This window comes from Pteropus vampyrus, unplaced genomic scaffold (genome assembly GCF_000151845.1).
Source record: "Pteropus vampyrus isolate Shadow unplaced genomic scaffold, Pvam_2.0 Scaffold4, whole genome shotgun sequence".
Lineage (NCBI taxonomy): Eukaryota > Metazoa > Chordata > Mammalia > Chiroptera > Pteropodidae > Pteropus > Pteropus vampyrus.
In genome coordinates, this window is record NW_011888785.1 from 17,417,550 (window position 1) to 17,430,067 (window position 12,518).

A 12,518-nucleotide genomic window follows, 5' to 3' on the forward strand; every position below is an offset into this window, starting at 1 on the left:
TATTTCTAGATTTCTGTCTTCGATATCACTGATCCTTTCCTCCATTTGGTCGACTCTAATTCCCAAGCTTGCTATTTCATTTTTCAACTCTTGCAGTGTGTTCTTCATCTCCAGAAGTTCTATTTGGTTCCTTTTGAGGGTTTCAGTCTCCTTATTCTGCTCATCTAGTTGTTTTTTCAGATACTGAAATTGTTGATTTGAGTCGTTTTGGATCTCATTGAGTTTTTTCAGAAGTACTATCGTGAAGTCTCTGTCATTTAAGTTGCATATTTCTATGTCTGTAAGCTTATTTTCTGGAGCTTTTTCTCTTTCTGAGATGCCTTGTCACCTTGGTTGTTCATGGTGTTTAATGGACTATTTCTCTACCTGGGCATTAATGGAAGTGTTTTCTGCCGTTTTTCCAGAAAGAAGGTTTATTATATAAAGGTCTTTCTTTAGCCTGCTACAAAGAAGTCACTTTTCTTTTGGTTTCCAGTAGGTGGCATCTAAGCCTCTTGGATCCCTGCTTTATATAAAGCCTTAAAAATGTTTAGTTTAGTTTAGTTTAGTTTAGTTTAGTTTAGTTTTGTTTTCTTGTAGAAATTTAATCACACTTGCTATTCTCAGTTCCAGTCCCTGTCAGTGTTAGCAAACAGTTTCGGCTGCTTTTGCTGATTCCCCTGAGGCTCCATTGTGATTGGTCTCGGAGGGTGGAGATGGCCCCTCTGGGTTGGGATTTGGGGTCTGTGGCTCAGCCTCGGTTTTGCAACCACAGCCGGCAAAAATCTGTTTCTCTGTGGTCTCGTATCGCTTCTCTGTTTTCTGCACCTATGACTGGGTCCTGCTGCCAGCTAAATAGAAGTCCTCACACTTCCAGGCAGAGTTGTTCAGGGAAGTTGCCTTACCTTCTCCTCTTCCCCTCCTCCTGCAGGGAGCTCCAGAGGCTCAAGAGGTAGCTTCAGTCTCAGCAGCATTTGCTCAGATTCTTCTGGGGCTCCGTGGTAATCAGTGTTGGAGGGTTGGAGGGTTTGCAACCAGGGCCAGTAAAAATCCACTGTTGTTTCTCTGTCAACCCATCCCACTTCTTTGCTTTCTGCCCCGATGACTACTGGGCCCTGCTGCCGGCTGCATAGAGTTCTTGGCATTTCCAGGCAGGATTGTTCAAGGAAGTCGCTGCACTTTCACCCCTCCCCTTCCTCCTGCAGGGAGCTCTGGAGCCTGTGAAAGGCAGTTTCTTTATTTCTCCCAGTCCAACGCTCGACACCCGGGGATTCTGACATATGGTAGCTCTTATGCACAAATCCCATGCTCAGATGTGCTGATGTGCAGTTTGGATGTTTTTTGTTGAGTTGTAGATGTTTAGCTTATAGTTGTTTCAAGAGGAGGGGTCTGAGGACATCTCTCATTCCACCATGTTTCCCAGAATCCCTATTTTTTTTTAGACTCAAAATATCAGTGCAATTATATTGTATTTGTCTTTCTCTGTCTGACTTATTTCACTTAGTGTCATACCCTTTAGGTCTACTCATATCATTCCAAATGGTAAGGTTTCATTCTTTTTTTGGTGACTAATATTCCATTGTATATATGTACCACAACTTCTTTAGCTAATTGTCTATCAGTGAACACTTAGGTTGCTACTATATCTTGGCTACCGTAAAAAGCTGTGCAATGAACATAGAGATACATATATCTTTTTTGAATTAGTATTTTGGGTTTCTTTGGATAAATACACAGAAGTGCCATTGCTGGGTCATTAGGTAGTTCTATTTTTAATTTTTTGAGGAACCTCCATACTGTTTTCAATAGTGGCTGCACCAATATGCATTCCCACCAACAGTGCACGAGGGTTTCCTTTCCTCCATATCCTTATCTTCACTTATTTGTTCATTTATTGATGATGGCCATTCTGACGGTGTAAAGTGTGGTTTTAATTTGCATTTCTCTGATGATTAGTGACATTGAGCACCTTTTCATATGTCTATTGGCCATCTGTATGTCTACTCAGGTGATCTGCCCATCTTTTAATCAAATTGTTTAATTTTTCAGTGTTAAGTTGCACGAGTTCTTTACATTTTCGGATATTAATCCGAAAAACACCTCTTATTAAATGTATCATTGGGAAATATCTTCTCCCATTCAGTAGGTTGTCTTTTTGTTTTATTGATGGTTTCCTTTGCTGTGCAAAAACTTTTTAGTTTGATGTAGTCTTTTTTTTTTTTTTTTCTTTTGTTGTCCTTACCCAAGGTGCCATATTAGAAAAAATATTACTAAGGGCAATGTCATTGAATTTGCTGTCTGTTTTCTTCTAGGAATTTTGTGATTTTGTGTCTTACGTTTAAGTCTTTAATACATTTTGAGTTTATTTTTGCTTATGGTATAAAAAGGTGGTCTAGTTTCATATTTTTTGCATGTATCTGTCCAGTTTTCCCAGTACCATTAATGAATAGACCGTCTTTACCTCACTGCATATTTTTGCCTACTATGTCATAGGTTAGTTGACCATATAGGTGTGAGCTTATTTCTAGGCTCTTTATTCTGTTCCATTGATCTGTGTCTATTTGTATGGCAGTACCATGCTGTCTTGATTGCTATAGCCTTGTAATATAGTTTGATATCAGGTAGTGTGATACTTTCAACTTTGTTCTTTCTCAAGATTGCCATGGCTATTTGGGGTCTTTTGTGGTTCTATATAAATTTTAGGATTATTTATTCTAGTTCTGTGAGAAATGCCATTGATATTTTGATAGGAATTGCATTGAATCTATAGATTGCTTTGAGTGGTATGGACATTTTAATGGTTAATTCTTTCTAACCATAAACATGGTATACGCTTCTCTCTATTTGTACCTTCTTCAGTTCCTTCACTGTCTTATAATTTTCTAAGTACAGGTCTTTTACCTCCTTGGTTAAATTTATTCCTAGGTTTTTTTTTTTTTGAATGCAATTGTAAATGGAATTGCTTTCTTAATTTCTCTTTCCTAGTATAAATTTTTCTATCCTGCTACTTTCCTGAATTCTTTTACAGTTCTAACAGTTTTTTTGGTGGGATCTTTAGGGTTCTCTCTATATAATATCATGCCATCTGCAAGTAATTACAGTTTTACTTCTTCATTTCCAATTTGGATACTTTTTATTTCTCTTTCCTGTCTGATTGCTATGGCTAGGACTTCCAATTCTATGTTGAATAAAAATGGTGAAAGTAGACATCCTTGTCTTGTTCTGGATTGTAAAGAAAGTACTTTTAGCTCTTCCTTGTTCAGTATGACATTAGCTAATAGTTTGTCATACATGGTTGGCCTTTATTATGTCGGGTATGTTCCTTCTATGTCTGCTTTATGAAAGTTTTTATTATAAATGGATGTTGGATTTTTTCAGGTGCCTTTTCTGCATCTATTGATATGGTCGTATGATTTTCATCCTTCATTTTGTTTATGTGGTGTATCAAGTTAATTGATTTGTGGATATTGAACTAACCTTTCATTCTGGGAGTAAACCCTACTTGATCATGGTGTATGATCTTTTTAAGGTATTTCTGAATGTGGTTTGCAGCTTTTTGTTGAGAGTTTTTGCATGTATGTTCATCAATGATATTGGCATATATATATTATCATTTTTTTTTTGTAGTGTCTTTTTATGGTTTTGGAATCAGGATTATGGTGGCCTCATAAAATGCTTTTGGGAGACTCCTCTCATCAATTTTTGGGAACAGTTATCCAGAGGACTATAGACTAGTGATTACTAGCAGAGTGGGAGTGGAAGGGGGAGGTAGATGGGATAAAGGGGGTCAAATATAGAGTTTAGGGGGAGGATGAAGTGGGTAAAGGAGATCAAATATATGATAGCTGAAGGAAACTGGATTTTGGGTGGTAAACACACAATAGAATATACAGATGTCAAATGATAATGTACACCTGAAAATTATATAATTGTATTAACCAATGTTAATACAATAAACTTAATTAAAAATTTAAAATAAAAATAAAATGATTATTGATGATATGTAGTTATTGTCATTTTATTATTCATATTTTTAAATTTTTTTCTTCTTCTTCTTAAAGAAGTCCCTCTAACATGTCTCATAATGTTGATTTAGTGGTGATGAACTCCTTTAGCTTTTTCTCATCTGGGAAGCTCTTTATCTGTCCTTTGATTCTTAATGATAGCTTTGCTGGGTAGAGTAATCTTGGTTGTAGATCCTTGCTTTTCATCACTTGACTATTTTATGCCAGTTCCTTCTGGATTGCAGTTTCTGTTTGGAAATTAATTGACAGTCTTATGAGAGTTCCCTTATAGGTAATTGCTATTCTCTTGCTGCTTTTAATATTCTCTCTTTATGTTTAACTTTTGCATTTTAATTATGATGTGTTGGTGTGGATCTATTTGGGTTCGTATTGTTTGGGAATCTCTGTGCTTCATAGGCTTGTATATCTATTTCTTTCACCAGGTTAGAGAAGTTTTTCATCATTATTTCTTCATATAGGTTTTCAATTTCTTGCTCTTTCTCTTATCCTTCTGGTACCTCTATGATGCAAATGTTGTTATGCTTGATGTTGTTCCAGAGGCTCCTTAAACTATCCTAATTTTTTTGGATTCTCTTGTTGTTCATCTGATTGGTTGTTTTCTGCTACCTCATCTTCCAAATTGCTGGTTCAGTTCTCTGCTTCATCTAATCTATTGTTGATTCCATCTAATGTAATCTTCATTTCAGTCATTGTATTCTTCATCTCTGATTGGTTTCTTTTTATGATTTCTATTTCTTTGTGTAATTTCTTACTGAGTTCATCTATTCTTCCCCTGAGTTCATCTATTCTTCCTCTAAGTTCATTTTTTATAACTACTGTTTTGAACTCTGTATCTGGTAGATTGTTTGCCTTCATTTCATTTAGCATTTAGTTCTTTTTCTGGAGTTTTGTCCTGTTCTTTCATTTTGGATATTTTCTTTGTCTCCTTATTTTTGCTGCCTTCCTGTATTTGTTTCTGTGTATTACGTAGATCACCATTTCACAGTCTTGGCATGCTGGCCTTAGGTAGTACTTGTCCAGTGGGGTCTGATGATGTACTTTCTCAAGTCATCTGATCTGGGTGCTCCAGGAGTATTTCTTGTTTGGGTTGTATGTGCATTCCTGGTGTAGCTGAGCTTTGACCGTTGTTGGCATGCCAGTGGGTGTGACTGACCCTTAGGCTAACTGGCTCCCCTTGACTATAGTTGATGAGTTGTGTGGGTACCGACCCTATGGAGTGGGATTCAGGTTAGTGGGGCTCTGGTGCCTGCTTAGTCCAACCTTTGGGTGTGTCATTTGTGGAGCTAACTGGGTAGTACTCTGGTGTGGTCTGAAATCAGCTACTGGGTATATTGGTTCTGGGGTCTCTTGGTTGGGGCTCTGGTGCAGGTTTAGGCCAGCTGCACTATGTCCTGCCCAGGGCCCCCTGGTGGGAGCTTCAAAGTGATTTGCAGTTTGTAGCTGCCTGTGCCAGCCTTGGAAATGCCTGGGGGAGGCTAGGCTCTGAATTGAGGCCGGCTGCCACTAGGGGCAGGATTGAGACTTCTTAGCAAGAGGTCCAGGGCCAACCGTTTCTTGTTTGGGATTTGTGGACCTTTGAGAGATTTTAGCAAAATCTGCAGTGTGAGTCGAGGCTGGCCACTTGTTAGGAACAGCTGCTGAAAGATTCGAGCTGGTGCTCAAGTTGGATGGAATGAGGTTTCAGGATATCACCAGGCAGGGGAACCACTGTTATCCAGGCTGTTGGAGATTCAGATTTAGCACCCACCTGCACCTGTAGGCTATGTGGAGGGAGAGCTCAATAAAAGAACTCTTTTTTTCTGGCGAGAGCTGCTCCTCCAGCCCTTTCCCTGAAGTTACTTTTCAAGCTGCTCTCTCTTTGCTGGAGCTTAGGGCAAGAGTTTGTGTGTGAGTTTGTGCATGGACCCTTTAAGAGAACACCTAGGTTTACAGCTGCCCTCTGTCTCACTCGAATGAAATCCTTGCCAGTTTTCACAGCTGGATGTCATGGCGACTTCTCTTCCTGGCATTGGTACTGTGGTCTTGGGAGCCCGGTGTGGGGCTAGGAGCCCTCACTGCTCAGGGTGGACCTCCACTACCAAGATCTCTCTCCTGATTCTTATCTACCACACATGAGTGTGGGCCCAGTTCATTACATGTTTCTGCCCCTCCTACCAGTCTCGAATGTGGCTTCTTTATTTCCGTAATTACAGTTCTCTCAGCTAGTCTTTAGGTGGTTCTCAAGGGTGGTTGTTCTGTAATTTAATGTAATTTTGATATGCTCATGGAAGGAAGTGAATACAGCATTTACCAAATCTTGATTGGAACCTGTCCTGTTACTATATTCCTGAATGGTTTATGTTAAGATGAAGAAAACAAAGAGATGAAAAAACTGGATATGAAGGAGAATAGAGTCATCTACCATAGATTTGGTAGTTAAATTTTCAACAGTTGTAGCAGGCTGACCAAGAGGTAGAAGAAAAGGAAAACAATTGAAGCACAAGCCCTATGCAGCATAATAGTGAGAATAATAGAATTTTGAATGTCCTGTGACCCCATATTTCCCTCTGGCTTCAGTGAGGTGCGAAGAGCATGTTGAATTTTGAATTTCGTTTCCTGGGCTCCCCAGGAAGAGAGCTTGAAGTAAAAGCTCAAGTCTGAGTGCTTTATTGGGGAGCAAGATCCTAGGGAGTAGCAGTAAGAGGTACAGGGTCAGCAAAGCAGGAAGGAGGATGCATTATAAAATCAGCCATGGCTATGGTTGGCTTTTGCTCCATCCCATGGGACCATGACCTTATCTCTCACCTCTCATTACTTATTGATTGAAGGTCACCCTATGAGGTGTTCAACTTTTCCTGCATTTCTCGGTTATGCATTGATGGATGCTGAGCATGTCCCATGCCTTGGTACAGCATTACTCAAATTATGATCTGTAGATGGCAAATTATCATTAGACTATGATAAGTACAGAAGTTAAAAGTAAGTGTTTAGAAACTTTTATAGCAGTTTATGTCTGTTGAATCTAATAGTAAAAAAATCAGGCTTGTCTTTTTGCATGCTTTTTTTTTCAGTTCATTTTTTTTTCTAGCCTTTTTTATTGCATTTTAAAAAGTGTCAGTAGCAATGAATTGGAAAAAAAAAATGACTCTTCACCAATGATAGTTTAACAAATGACTGCCTTAGTTTAAACAGGAAAATCCTGTGCAGGAGGTGACAGCTTCATTGTGCAGGTAAGAGGTAAGATAATACCAAGTCTCACCTGATGAGGTTGATCAAACCCTACACGGAACTGGTCACTGCAGAGCTGGCTGGAACAAGTGACCAATCTCTAGAGAAAAGAGAGACTGGGAGGACTTGGAGAGATACTAAGAGGTTGATACTCATCTGGATGATTTAGAATAGTAGTTCTCAAATTTTAGGGTCTCAGGATGCCGTCATAGTCTTAAGAACTGCTGAGGACCACAAAGAGCTTTTCTTTAAGTGTGTTTTCATTTACTCATGTTTCTATACTAGAAATAAAACTGGAAAATGTTTCAAAGTAGTTATTTATAAGTTTACTTATGATAACAATAAATCTACTACATAATGACATACATAAACAATTTAAAATGATTACATTATAATGTCAGTTATTCAGTGAGAAGGGTGGTATGGTTTTATGTTTTATCAAATCCCTTTAATATCTGGCTTAGTGGAAGACAGCTGGCGTCCCTATCTGCTACTGGATTCATGTGTCGTGAAAAGTGGATCCTTTTTGCCATGTACTTGCCTCTATGATAAATACTGATGATACAAGTATGAAGAAGATCCCATTCTCTGTCATTTGAATTTTAAATTTTAGAGAGAAAAGTAGATGAAAAAATGAAAGAACGAAAGTATGGTGTGGAAAGTGTCCCAATCTAGGCAATGTTCTGAGGGACTAGGTGGGTGTGGCCCTTTATTCGTAGAAGGAACTGGGTGTAATGCATGGCAGATTATGTCCCAATTTAGTATAATTGTATTTAAATTTTAAGTAGATAGAAGGGGCACCTTTTTGGTAGAGCATGAGAAGCATTCACATTTCACTAGCCCAAGGCTGGTGGAGTGAGCCAGGAAGATAAATTTAAGAAACAAAAAAGGGATTAAAAAAAAAAGAAAATAAATGCTGAGGAAGATAGCAGAGTAGAACATAAAGGCAAAGATTGAAGAAATGATAAGCAGAAATTATTATGTAAGGGAATTACCAGAGATGGCCTGGACTTGAGGCTGAGGACATTAAAAAGACTTTTAAGAGGCTATGGGAATTTTGAAAACTAGGACAAGACATCTGTCATGTATAATTTATTACCTAGAAAACTGTTAGTTATAAAATTCCAAGGAAGGAGAATCAGGTGTGGAAAAAGGTACTCCAGCAAAAGTTAATGTGCTAAAGCAATATGCTTTCAAAGTCAGTTAGTCAAGATTATTGAGAATTATGGGAGGTAGAGTGGACAGCTATAGTTAGAATTTATGGGGTTGTAATAAAAAAGAAAAGAAAAAGAAAAGCCAGAACTTTTTGTTCCAGCAAAAATATTGACGCTTATAAATGAAAGACTAGAAATGATCTGGACTATGGGGTAAAACATATATTTTTTTTAAAAGGAAATAAAGTAAAAAGAACAATGACCACTGAAGACTCTTAACTTTGAAATTTATTTTTACTTAAAAAATTCTAATTCTAAAAAATTTTCCTAAAAAATAATTTTGAATGTTTTTATTAGAAAGCAATACATTCTCATTATCAAACATTTAGGAAATGTAGGAAAATCAATCATAGCTCCACCATTTAATTTTAGCATTTAATATTTTTTTCCAATTTTTTTCAATGCATGCTCTTTGTTTTGACATTGGCAAAATTTTGATAAAGCCATCTAATTAGGTTTTATTTGATCATAGGACAAAATTATAAATACAAATACTTTGTAAAATCTTTTTATAAACAAAACAGATGAGAGTCAAATGAAGTTGTATATAAATTGCTTCTCATATCATAAGCATATGTGTGTTGAGCTATATAGAAACAATTGCATGTGCTCAATCTTGAGCAAGTTCAGCTTATTCTAGCAGGCAAGGAGGACTTTTTAGTGGGTTGTGGTAGTGTCTTAGTCCTTTCTAGCTGCTATAACAAAATACCTCAAACTGAATAGCTTATAAACAACAGAAATCTATTTCTCACAGGTCTGGGGGATGGACAGTCCAAGTTCAAGATGCCAACATGATTGAATGAGGGCCCTCTTACTGAGAAAATACTCCAGAGAATGACTGTTTTGCAGCTTATTTTATACATCAGAATCAAAAGAAGAGAGGTAAGGAGGGTTACATGATATCATTGGTGGTAGGTTATGGGGGTGGGGAAATCTCTGGAATAAAAAAGCACACAGAGACACAGGCTTCTTTTACATTGGTGGGTATAGGATAGTTAACGTTTACATTACATAGAGCTTGTATGTGGGCAACAAGATAACAGTGTAGTTTCATTCTCTGGTGCCTGTGATTGTGCCTTAGAGGGGCCTGGAAAAGAAAATCACTCTGACATTTCAAAGGTGTATTATCTTAGGTAAAGATAGACTTCTGTCAAGGAGGCTACAGGCCTAGGATGTGACTACCCATCATGACCCACTTTTAGTTAGGTACTTTTATATTTAAACTACCCTGCATGGTTACTTTCTGTATCTGAGCTTGTAGGGCCTGCCATGAGGGCCTTTTCTGAGCTTGTTAGTTTTAGTATATGGACCCTTTTTTTGTCCACAGGTTTATATTTATGTGGATTTCCTGATAGAGCAAACAAATAATTCAGATTACCAAAGTTAACCCCATTTTCTGTTGAATATACATTTATTCTAGGCTTAAAGCGTAAGTGGTTGCCAACATTCCAATTTGTTATAGAACAGAGCATTAGGTGAATTGTCAAAACAGTGTCTAAAAACATTTCTGTAAAGAATCACCATCCTTCATGTGTGGTGCCATACCAAGGTAGCTCTGAACCAATAATTGTGAAAAATTAACAATGACTTCCATTGAGAACAGAATAAGAAGAAGACTTTGTAATATAGCAGAACTAGTGTTTTAATGCTGGTTTTACCAAAAGGGGCTGTTCACAAGCTCCTGAGATTCTCCTGGGGTCTCCCATGCTATAGCAAGTTAAATAAATGTCACTTGTCTTGACTACAGGTGTTCTCTTGGTGGTCTTTGTTTAATGGGCTTTGACACTTAGCTCCACATTAAAACACCTGGAGAGCTTGTAAAACTCTCAATACTTGGCTATCTCTGGAACAATTAAATTAGAATTTCTGGGGTTTAGGGCTGGGCAGCAGAATTTTAAAAAGCTTCTCAGATAATTTCAATGTGCAGCCAAGGTCAAAAGCCACCGGGTTAAGTGATTATATTGGAGGTGAAGGAAGCATCAAATAATAGCTGAAAGGTACTTGCAGCCCTGAGATTTTAACCCGATACTGTTTTACATTGGCTCTGCTTGCGGTTGCTTGTGAAATTGTCTTTATTGAAGGGAGGGGAACTTGGTGAGCTGAAAGAAATGCTTTCTTGATGATATTCATGATTAGCCTGGAAGAAGGTAAAGAGAGATATTGACAACATTCATATTTGGTTCTTGGAATGAAAGCGAATGAGGTTATTTGAAAACTCAGTCTGACTGAAATGGCAAGAGGTGTGTGTTCTCTTTTCACATTACCTTGTCAGACCATCTAAATGTTAATTTTTTGATTTAACTATTGCTTTCTTTAATCTAGTCTTTTAGAGTTGATGGTTAAACATTTAAATATGTTTGTTTCTAAATATTTCTGTTAACAATGTAAATTCATTTTTCCTTTGGAGCAATGGTAATTATGCTGTAGAGGTTTAAGGAGGAACATCTGAGACATTTATATTAATACTCTGTAGTAGAACGCTTAATTAACTTGTGTTTGCCATGTGTGGGATTTACTGCAGTGGAGAAGAATTGGTGAGAGAGGCAGAAAAACAAAACAATCATTTCTATAAAATAAGCCTTAAGCTAGAACATGAAGATAAAACCAAACTTTAACTTTTTCCTTTTTTAGTTCTGTTTAAGGCTTAAAGAACATGCTTGTTTTTGATATATTGGACTGTTCTCCACGTGGAGCTGAGTCAAGCCACCTCAAAGACATGACATTTTTTGATTAGGTAGTTCACATTTAGAATATTTATCAAATATTTGGTATTTAATTATGATTTAAATTAATATTTGAGTGAAGACAGTTCTACTTGTGTAAGGAGGCAGACCGAAACATGTGGCACTACTGCTGGCCAAGCTATGTTTATGCTTCACCTAGAAATGTAAACGACCTGCAGGTTCAATTTACAGAATCATCAGTTTTTCTAACATAGCTGCCAGAGTTGAGCAAGAGTTACGAGAGGCAAGGAAGGCCATCTTTGCTTATAATTATATTCCAACAAGTAAGTTTTATTTTTCTCACCTCTGAGGTTCAAAATAACCAAGATTTAGCTGTGTTCCTTAAGGATTGGGTTGGAATGGAAGATCAGTTAATATATTTAGATTCACCTTTGGATTGCTTACAGTTGTAATATGGTTAGACCGGACTTTGACTTATTTTGGCTTTTTTTTTCCATATGAAATTTTCTACCCGTTTCTCTCCATTGTCATAATGCCTAAGAATCTATCTAAGCCATGCTGCCTCTAACTTTCTGAGCTTGTGAATAGATGACCATGGCTTTATATGAGTGGTTGAGTGATATTATGAAATGAAACAATAAACAATCTGATACATATTATTACAAAATTAGTTAGCTGTTTAAACAAATGCCTGTTAATATACTACTTTCATATAGCCAAATGGAATTTTCTTTTTATGGCTTTCTCTTGTTAGTTCTTGTGGGTCTATAAGAAGTGTCACTGACAATGCACATCCCTGAGACCATGTACTTTAATTTTCTTTATCTTCCCTTTTTTATTTATCCCTTTCCAAGAGCTTTGGCTCTTAGAATTAAGTTCTTGTTGCCAAAGAGAGCTAGAAACTTTGAGAAATGAGGCCGTGACTGCCAACTTTATAGCCTAAGCCATTTAAGAGAATGAGGATGAGAAACCATTCCGGTGGTGTTAGAATCTCCTGTTTTTTTTATTTTTTTTTATTTTTTTTTATTTATTACTAGTGCTTGGCTCCTTCCCAGAGAATCTGAATTAATAAATTGGCAATAGGGCTTTGGCTGAAGGATTTCAAAATTCTGTACTTAGGGATGGCAGCTCCTGGATTCAGGACTCAGAGAAGCTGGTACTTTCCATCTGCAATGGACACATATTCTTGTGTGAGTCCACATGGTAAAGTGGGGAGATCACTTGCCTGAGAATCTGGGACACCTAATTCTTAAACTAGCATCACCACTAATAAGCCCTGCTATGTCCAGGCATATTGTTTCAACTCTGAACTTTAGTTTTCTCATACGTGAAGTTTAATGATGGTCCCTTTTAGAGCTGAGACTACGATTTTAGTTTTTCACTAAAAAAAAAAAAAAAAGCCTTTACAT

The 12,518-nt window shown here is 37.3% G+C and overlaps 1 long non-coding RNA gene across 1 annotated transcript in view; it reads left to right on the forward strand.

The window, feature by feature from the left end:
* Positions 1 to 12,518, forward strand: part of LOC111742786 — a 251,542-nt gene that overhangs the window by 40,649 nt on the left and 198,375 nt on the right. The window contains exon 2 of the long non-coding RNA XR_002781468.1: positions 9,180 to 9,307. This is a non-coding gene — a long non-coding RNA (uncharacterized LOC111742786). The remainder of the gene's footprint in view (positions 1 to 9,179; positions 9,308 to 12,518) is intronic.